The following is a 7257-nucleotide window of genomic DNA, read 5'->3' on the forward strand; positions in this document are numbered from 1 at the left end:
CTGCCTGTCGTCTTGTCTGCCAAGGATCTTAAAATGAATTGTGACCCTCGGTGCTGCCTCTTCCGGTGGCAGGATTCCCGGGACGTCAGGCACAGAATACAGAGTATTTGTAACACAGAGGTGACAGGTGAGACGGGAACGAAGGGGATCACAAACTGAACGTGAGTCAGCAACGTGCTGCTGTTGCAAAAGATGCAGATGCCACTCTGGGGGGGTCGGGGGATCACCCAGACCAGTAAGGGGGTCTGTCACTTTGGGTGTCTCAACGTTGCATTGCTCTGAGTCAGCGCTCTGACACCAGTCACCCGCCTACAAGTATAAGGTCTCACCCTGGCTTCCACCAGCTTCGTTACTTCTCGCAGGGTGGGGCTCAGTGATCCCTTCTGGTCCCACAAATCGATCTCCCTGAGTTCTTCACCCCAGCTGCTCAGACTTTTCCCCTCCGGTTCATTACCTCCAAAGGCCCCCTCAGTTAGCGGTTCACTTTGTCACACGCTCACCACCAAGCTACAGCTTCTCAAGGAGATGGATTACCTACACCAACAGGAGAACTCCCGTCAGCAAGGGAGCGTCTACACTTCAGCACTGTGCCGCTACAGCATTTCATGTGTAGACAAGCCCTTCGAGGCTGGGCCCGGTTTTCTCAATAGCCTTCCCTTCACACCCCTTCCCTTATAACGGGAGTTGCAGCTGTTTTTTTTTCTCCTTTTTCTCAGAACATAGTAATTCATCATAACACAGAGCAGGGGGTTTCCCGGACTGGGTTTTTTGTTTTGTTTTGATTTTTTTTTCCAGTTTCAAGTTGTTTCATTGTTTTCCCACTAACTTTAATGGTCCATCATTGTCTCTTCCTGGCTGCACAATGCTAGGTGGGTGGAAACACCCTGTCTGATCATTTCACCACGCAGCTTTGAGGGGATCTTGCAGTGGCGTTATCGTTACAATTTTTTACACAAATGTGCACACATTCATAACTATAACCTGCATACACAGTGACCATCAGGTTCAAGACATGACACACTCTCATAAAGCCCTTCCTTGACATAGCTTTTATACACAGTAACATTGTCTACAACCAGTTAATTCAATGGCTTGTTAGAAGGGTGTGGGGGTCATTCCTCCCTGACCTTTCCTTTTGGATGTCTGGACCTTGATTGTCACAGGTGTATAAACAGGAGGGTCATATGTCAAACACAGGAGGTAATGGTTCTTCTCTGCTCAGCATTGGTGAGTCCTCAGCCTGGAGTCCTGGGTCCAGTTCTGGGCACCGCACTTTAGGAAAGATGTGGACAAATTGGAGAGAGTCCAGAGGAGAAGCAACAAAAACGATCAGTGGTTTAGGAAACCTGACCTGCGAGGAAAGGTTGAAAGTCCAGAGAAAAGACTGGGAGGGAGAGAGGGAGACCTGATGGCAGCCTGCAAATATGTAGAAGCTTGTTCTGAAGAGGGCAGTGATCGGTAGTTCTCCATGGTCATGGAGAGAAGGACAAGAAGGATTTGGAGCAAGGAAGATTCAGACATTAGCTAAAAAAACTTTTGGACTCTAAAGTTAATTCAGCCCTGGACCACGGGACATCGGGGGGTTGAGGAATCTCCGTCACTGAACGTTAGTAAGAAGAGTGAGTCAACAGTGTGTCCTCTTTGCCAAGAAGGCTAACAGCATACTGGGCTGCATTAGTAAGAGCACTGCCCGCAGATCGAGGGAAGTGATTATTTGGGAAGTGAGGCTATATTTGGAGTATTGTGTCCAGTTTTGGGCTCCCCACGACAGGAAGGATGTGGAGAAATTGGAGAGAGTCCAGCGGAAGAAGGCAATGAAATTGATGAGGGGGTTAGAGCACATGACTTATGAGGAGAGGCTGAGGGAACTGGGCTTGTTTAGTCTGCAGAAGAGAAGAATGAGGGGGGATTTGAGAGCAGCCTTCAACTACCTGAAAGGGGGTTCCAGGGAGGATGGAGCTAGGCTGTCCTCAGTGGTGGCAGATGACAGAACTAGGAGCAATGGTCTCAAGTTGCAGTGAGGGAGGTCTAGGTTGGACATTAAGAAAAAGTTTGTCACTAGGCGGGTGGTGAAGCTCTGCAATAGGTTACCTAGGGAGGTGGTGGAATCTCCATCCTTAGAGGTTTTTAAGGCGCAGCTTGACAAAGCCCTGGCTGGGCTGGTTTAGTTGGGGTGGGTCCTGCTTTGAGCAGGGGTTGGACTAGATACCTCCTGAGGTCTCTTCCCACCCAAATCGTCTATGATTCTATGAACAGGTTGGACAAACAACTGGCAGGGCTGGTCTTGGTATACTGCTTGGTCCTGCGTCAGAGTGGATGGGCTAGACGTCCCCTCAAGATCCCTTCCAAAGTCCTACATTTCCATGGGTCTGTCTACACTGCAATTAGACACCCGCGGCTGGTCCCTGCCAGCTGATTTGGGCTCACAGGTCTCAGGCTAAGGGACTGTTTAATGGCAGTGTCAACAGACCCTGTGTGGCACTAGCACCCCTGTATTCACACCTTACACTCTATTGTAGTAATCTTTGTACAAAACATGCCTTGTGAGGTATCACTGGAAAGCTAATAACCCACTGATCATTCAGATTCCAGTGTGACGTGTGTACGGGTTGAGTATTAAGAGTTCTGGACATATGCTGGAATGATAACAAAAGTGTGTTCCCCTCCAGGTGTGACGGGGCGTTAGTAACCAGGTCTGCTTAGACAAAGGAATGAGCATCTGATCCTTTGACCCGCCCGATCTTCAGGCAAAGACAATGAACGTCCATTTTTACATAGTAGGGAAACAAAGCCATTAAGCTAGAGCGCAGAACTTCTTTCACCTCCCGATTCCCTGCCGCTTTCCTCGTAGCTTGAATAAACTTGACTTTGAGGGGGGTAAGCCGCAGAAGAATCCAGGTTCACTCAGCTGTCAAGACAGGGAGGGCTGACGCGCCAGTGGTAAGGGACTGAATCAGCTGATTGTAGGACCATATTCCTGAATTGCAAGAACTGTACAGAGCGAGGGCTTTTCTGACAGCTAATGACACTTTGGTGATTAAAACCAAGGCGAAAGGTGGGTGTTAGCACTCTGGGGGGCATTACAGATAGTCATTGATATAAGATTTTTAAAGGGCATGGCCAAACAGAGAAGGATCAGAACTGGGGGGGGCGGGGGGCTATTTACTTGTCTCCAATGTAACTTCAGCAGGGTAGACTCAAGCCACTGGGAAGCCCGCAGGAAGGGCAGAATGGCACAAGGGCAGCTTCCTGAAGCTAGGTCCTGACATTCGGGTAAGGTGACCCTACGTCCCGTTTTGGCAAGGACAGTCCCTTTTTTAAGCCCTGTCCCGGCCCGGCCCAACTTTTTTTTTTTTTGGCAAAAATGGACGTTTGTCCCATTTCCTCTTGCCAGCTTGAGCAGTTGGCAAAAGCAAAGGGGACAAATGTCCACTTTTGTCAAAAAGAGTGGGGTGCGGCCGGGGGAGGGGGCACAGCGATGCCACAGTGCTTCAATGAGCAGCAATGCCAGCCCCGCACAGGGAAGGGGGACTTGGGTCAGACCCATGGAGGTGGGGGGGGGGCACGGGCAAGCAGCTTGGGCCAGCTCTGCACAGGAGGGAGAGGGGGACTTGGGCTAGCCCCACGTGGTGTCCCATTTTCCCTTTGGGGAATATGATCCCCCTCACTTTGGGAGCTGTAAGCACGGACAGAAGGCCATTTCAGGCACCCATCCCGGGACAGACACAAGAGGCCAGAGTTCTGGCAAGCTGTGAAAGATGGCAACCAGGGGGCAGCAGGGTTGGCGTTTCCGGAACTGAATATAGGTGAGAAACCTGCCCAGGCAAAGATCTTTCACCAAAGAAAACAAGAGAAGCCAGGACCTTGTATTTTTTGGAGAGATCCTGAGCGTGGGAAAGTCAGCGCTGGCTGGGCAGAAGGATGGTTGGCGACAGAAACCATCCTGAGCACAGCCTGTAAAGTGCTAGGTTCAGTTTTAGACCTTTTGAAGCGTGTCTTGTTTTGTTTGACTTGCAACTCTTTCCAGCTTCATCCCTTATCCTTGAACTCACTACATCCCGTGTGTGTTTTGTTCAGATGTTTATTTCCTTTCACCATAAACCTGCTCAGGGCTGGGTGTCTTCATCCCACTTCTGTTAAGCAGCAACGATTCGGTTTTGAGTCTTTAGAGGAACAAACGAACCATAGCATGTCTCTGAGCTGTCCTGGAGAGGGCTGGAGATTGCAGAGCCCATGGTTTGGGGAAAATTCAGGACTGGGAGTCATCCTGCAAAAATTAACCCAGGCTGGTGGAAGCCCACGTGGGGCTGTAGACAGGCTGCTGGACCAGAGCTGTCTAGCACACAGACACTCAGGGTGTGACCTGCACACTGTTAGATTGTCCGTGAGCAGCCCGGCTTGGGAGCTTCAACAGCAAAGCGCTGTGAGACGCAGGTTTGCAGGGCAGGGGATAACACAACCCCTCGCTGGTCTGGGTTGCACGCCAGAGCGTGACCCTATCATCAGGAAAGCTCACAGCTTTGCCCGGCAAGCCACGATGATACCGTGGTGTTGATTTTCTAGCTGACAGATGCCCGTGGTTAGTTCCATGTTCTGGCCAAGTTTCAGAGCCAACTGGAATTTCAGCGCCAGAGTTTTGCTCTGTCTCCTCTCCGAAGGCCACCTGCCTCCCTTTGTAGAATGGGCCTATACTGTGCAAACCGTCCTTCGCCTATTGCTACGAACGGACTATGACGCTAATGAGCTGCACTACATTAGCATCTAGAAGCTCTGTCAAAGATCAAGGCCCCCGTTGTGCCCGGCAGCTGCACAGACCCTGACCAAGATCGGGGCAGTGCCAGGTGCTGCACAGATCCCATCTGAGACTGGGATCCCCTAGTGCCGGACGTTGCACAGACACATAACAAGAGCAATTCCTTGCCTCAGTGAGTTTATCATTTGGGCTTCTGGCTTTTTAGGTATATAAATTTCAAGTTGGGGGGGGGGGTTATTTTTAGCAATTTTCGAGTTCTGTGTGGATGTCCATCTACCGGGGGCGGGGGGGGGGGGGGGGGGGGGTGTTTCGAGCCTTTCTCGGCTCTGAGTAAAGTATACTGTATACATTACTCATCGCCGCAGTACAGCCTGTAATAAATAATCACTTCCGCATGTTCCCTGGTGCACTTTAATGTAGACTTTGAGTGCGCACCGTGAAGGTCTGCATGGGCCGTTTTATGAGAAGCACATTAATGCGCTTTTTCATTCATACCTCCAGCGTCCGCATTACTGCCCCATGTACACAAGCCCCTGGCTACCAGTAACCATTGCCAGTGGTTTTCTGGTGTTTAATGGATGAACAATGATAAGATTTTTCTCAGGGGGTTATTGGTGTACATCGGGCGAAACCAAAACTCGAAAGTCTGTTTATAATCGGAACAGACAAAGGAATGAGCAATCTCCCCATTTTACAGATGGGGTAACTGAGGCACGTAGCAATGATGTGACTTGACCAAGCCCCAGTGCTCTGCTAGGAGAGGGAGGGTGCTCCAATGGGTAGGGTGCCCCTCTAGGTCTGAGTTCAATTCCCAGCTCCGCCATGGACTCCTTAGACGACCTTGAGCAAGTCACTTAACCGCTCTCTGCCTCAGTTTCCCCATCTGTACAATGAGGCTAATGATACCAACCTCTAAAGCAATTTGGCCAAGGTACTTAGGTGCCTTGTTCCCCTGGATTTCAATGGGGCTAGTCACTAAGTACCTCGGAGGATCTTGCTCTTTGAGATGTACAGAAGAAAATCTCCACCTGAGACCTAGGTCTTATTAGAAGAGTCTGAGAGAGAAAAGCTCCAAGTCCCAGCCCTGGTGTCTTAACCACATCCTTCCTGAATGCACCCAGAGGGGGGATGGCACTGTTTCCTCCAGGAGATACTGGTGTGATTAAAACTCCGCTGGAAAAAATATATATAAATAGCTATCAATATATAGACACAATGAGCATCTAATAGGAAACTCCAGGCAGCGAGAGTGGAAAAGTCCCTTTCTGAAGGTGTGAATTGCTCCTGGCGCTGTGACTGCATCGGATGAGGAATTTGAAACTGCCCCTCAGCCTCTGCTCCCACCCACCCCCGTGGAAATTTCGTGCCGCTTCCTCATAGAATCATAGAATCATAGAATATTAGAGTTGGAAGGGACCTCAGGAGGTCATCTAGTCCAACCCCCTGCTCAAAGCAGGACTAACCTCTGCTATATCATCCCAACCAGGGCTTTGTCAAGCCGCAGCTTAAAAACCTCTAAGGATGGAGATTCCACCACCTCCCTAGGTAACCCATTCCAGTGCTTCACCACCCCCTAGTAAAAAACTTTTTCCTAATGTCCAACCTAGACCTCCCTCCCTGCAACTTGAGACCGTTGCTCCTTGTTCTGTCATCTCATCCTAGAACCCCCTTTCCCTATCAAATCCCCCCTCACTCTTCTCTTTTGCAGACTAAACAAGCCCAGTTCCCTTCTCCCATAAGTCCTGTGCTCCAGCCCCCTAATCATTTTTGTTGCCCTCCCTGGATGATCCTTTTTGTATTGGGGGGCCCAAAACTGGACACAATATTCTAAATGCGGCCTCATCCTCCCCTACACAGCGCTTCTCCCAGCGGGTCCGTCCCCGGATGATCCCGGAGGCGTCGCTTCAACTCAGATCCCGGGGAGGGTTTAATGGACACACTTCGCAGAATCCTGGGCAGGGTGGACAGTCTGAGCCCCAATGGGGAAACTGAGGCACAGCGGGGTGTCGTGGGGTGTTAAAAAAGTGTCACACACTGAACCACACAAGGAGAACCCATGAGCCCTGTCTTCCAACTGTCCGCACTAGAATGCCCTCACGCTTTCACAGGAGTCCTTTCCCCCAACACACACGTTCTAACCACTAGACACCACTCCCCTCCCAGAACTCAGCATGGAACCCAAGCATCTCGGCTTGCCAGCTCCTGGCTTGCACCCAGCTCCCATGACTTCTCGTGGTGTCCGACCAGACCATGCAGGGTTGGCGGGGGGGGGGAGAGAGGGTCATATAAGGCAGTGTGGCCTAGCGCATACAGCTGAGCGGAGGCAGCACTGGGGTGTGTGTTCACCCGTAACCCGGCTTGCACAGAGCAGCGGGGGGAGCGGGGCAGAGTTGAGAAGCGGAAGGCAATTGCCACCCCCTGGCTCCAGGAGAAATCGGGCGGGGTGGGTGCAGCGCCAGTTTCCCATCTGCCAAGGGAGCCGAGAGGCCGTCATATGAACTTGG

This window comes from Emydura macquarii, unplaced genomic scaffold (genome assembly GCF_026122565.2).
Source record: "Emydura macquarii macquarii isolate MOO-44397 ecotype Brisbane River unplaced genomic scaffold, CSIRO-AGI_Emac_v2 contig_2292, whole genome shotgun sequence".
Taxonomy (NCBI): domain Eukaryota; kingdom Metazoa; phylum Chordata; order Testudines; family Chelidae; genus Emydura; species Emydura macquarii.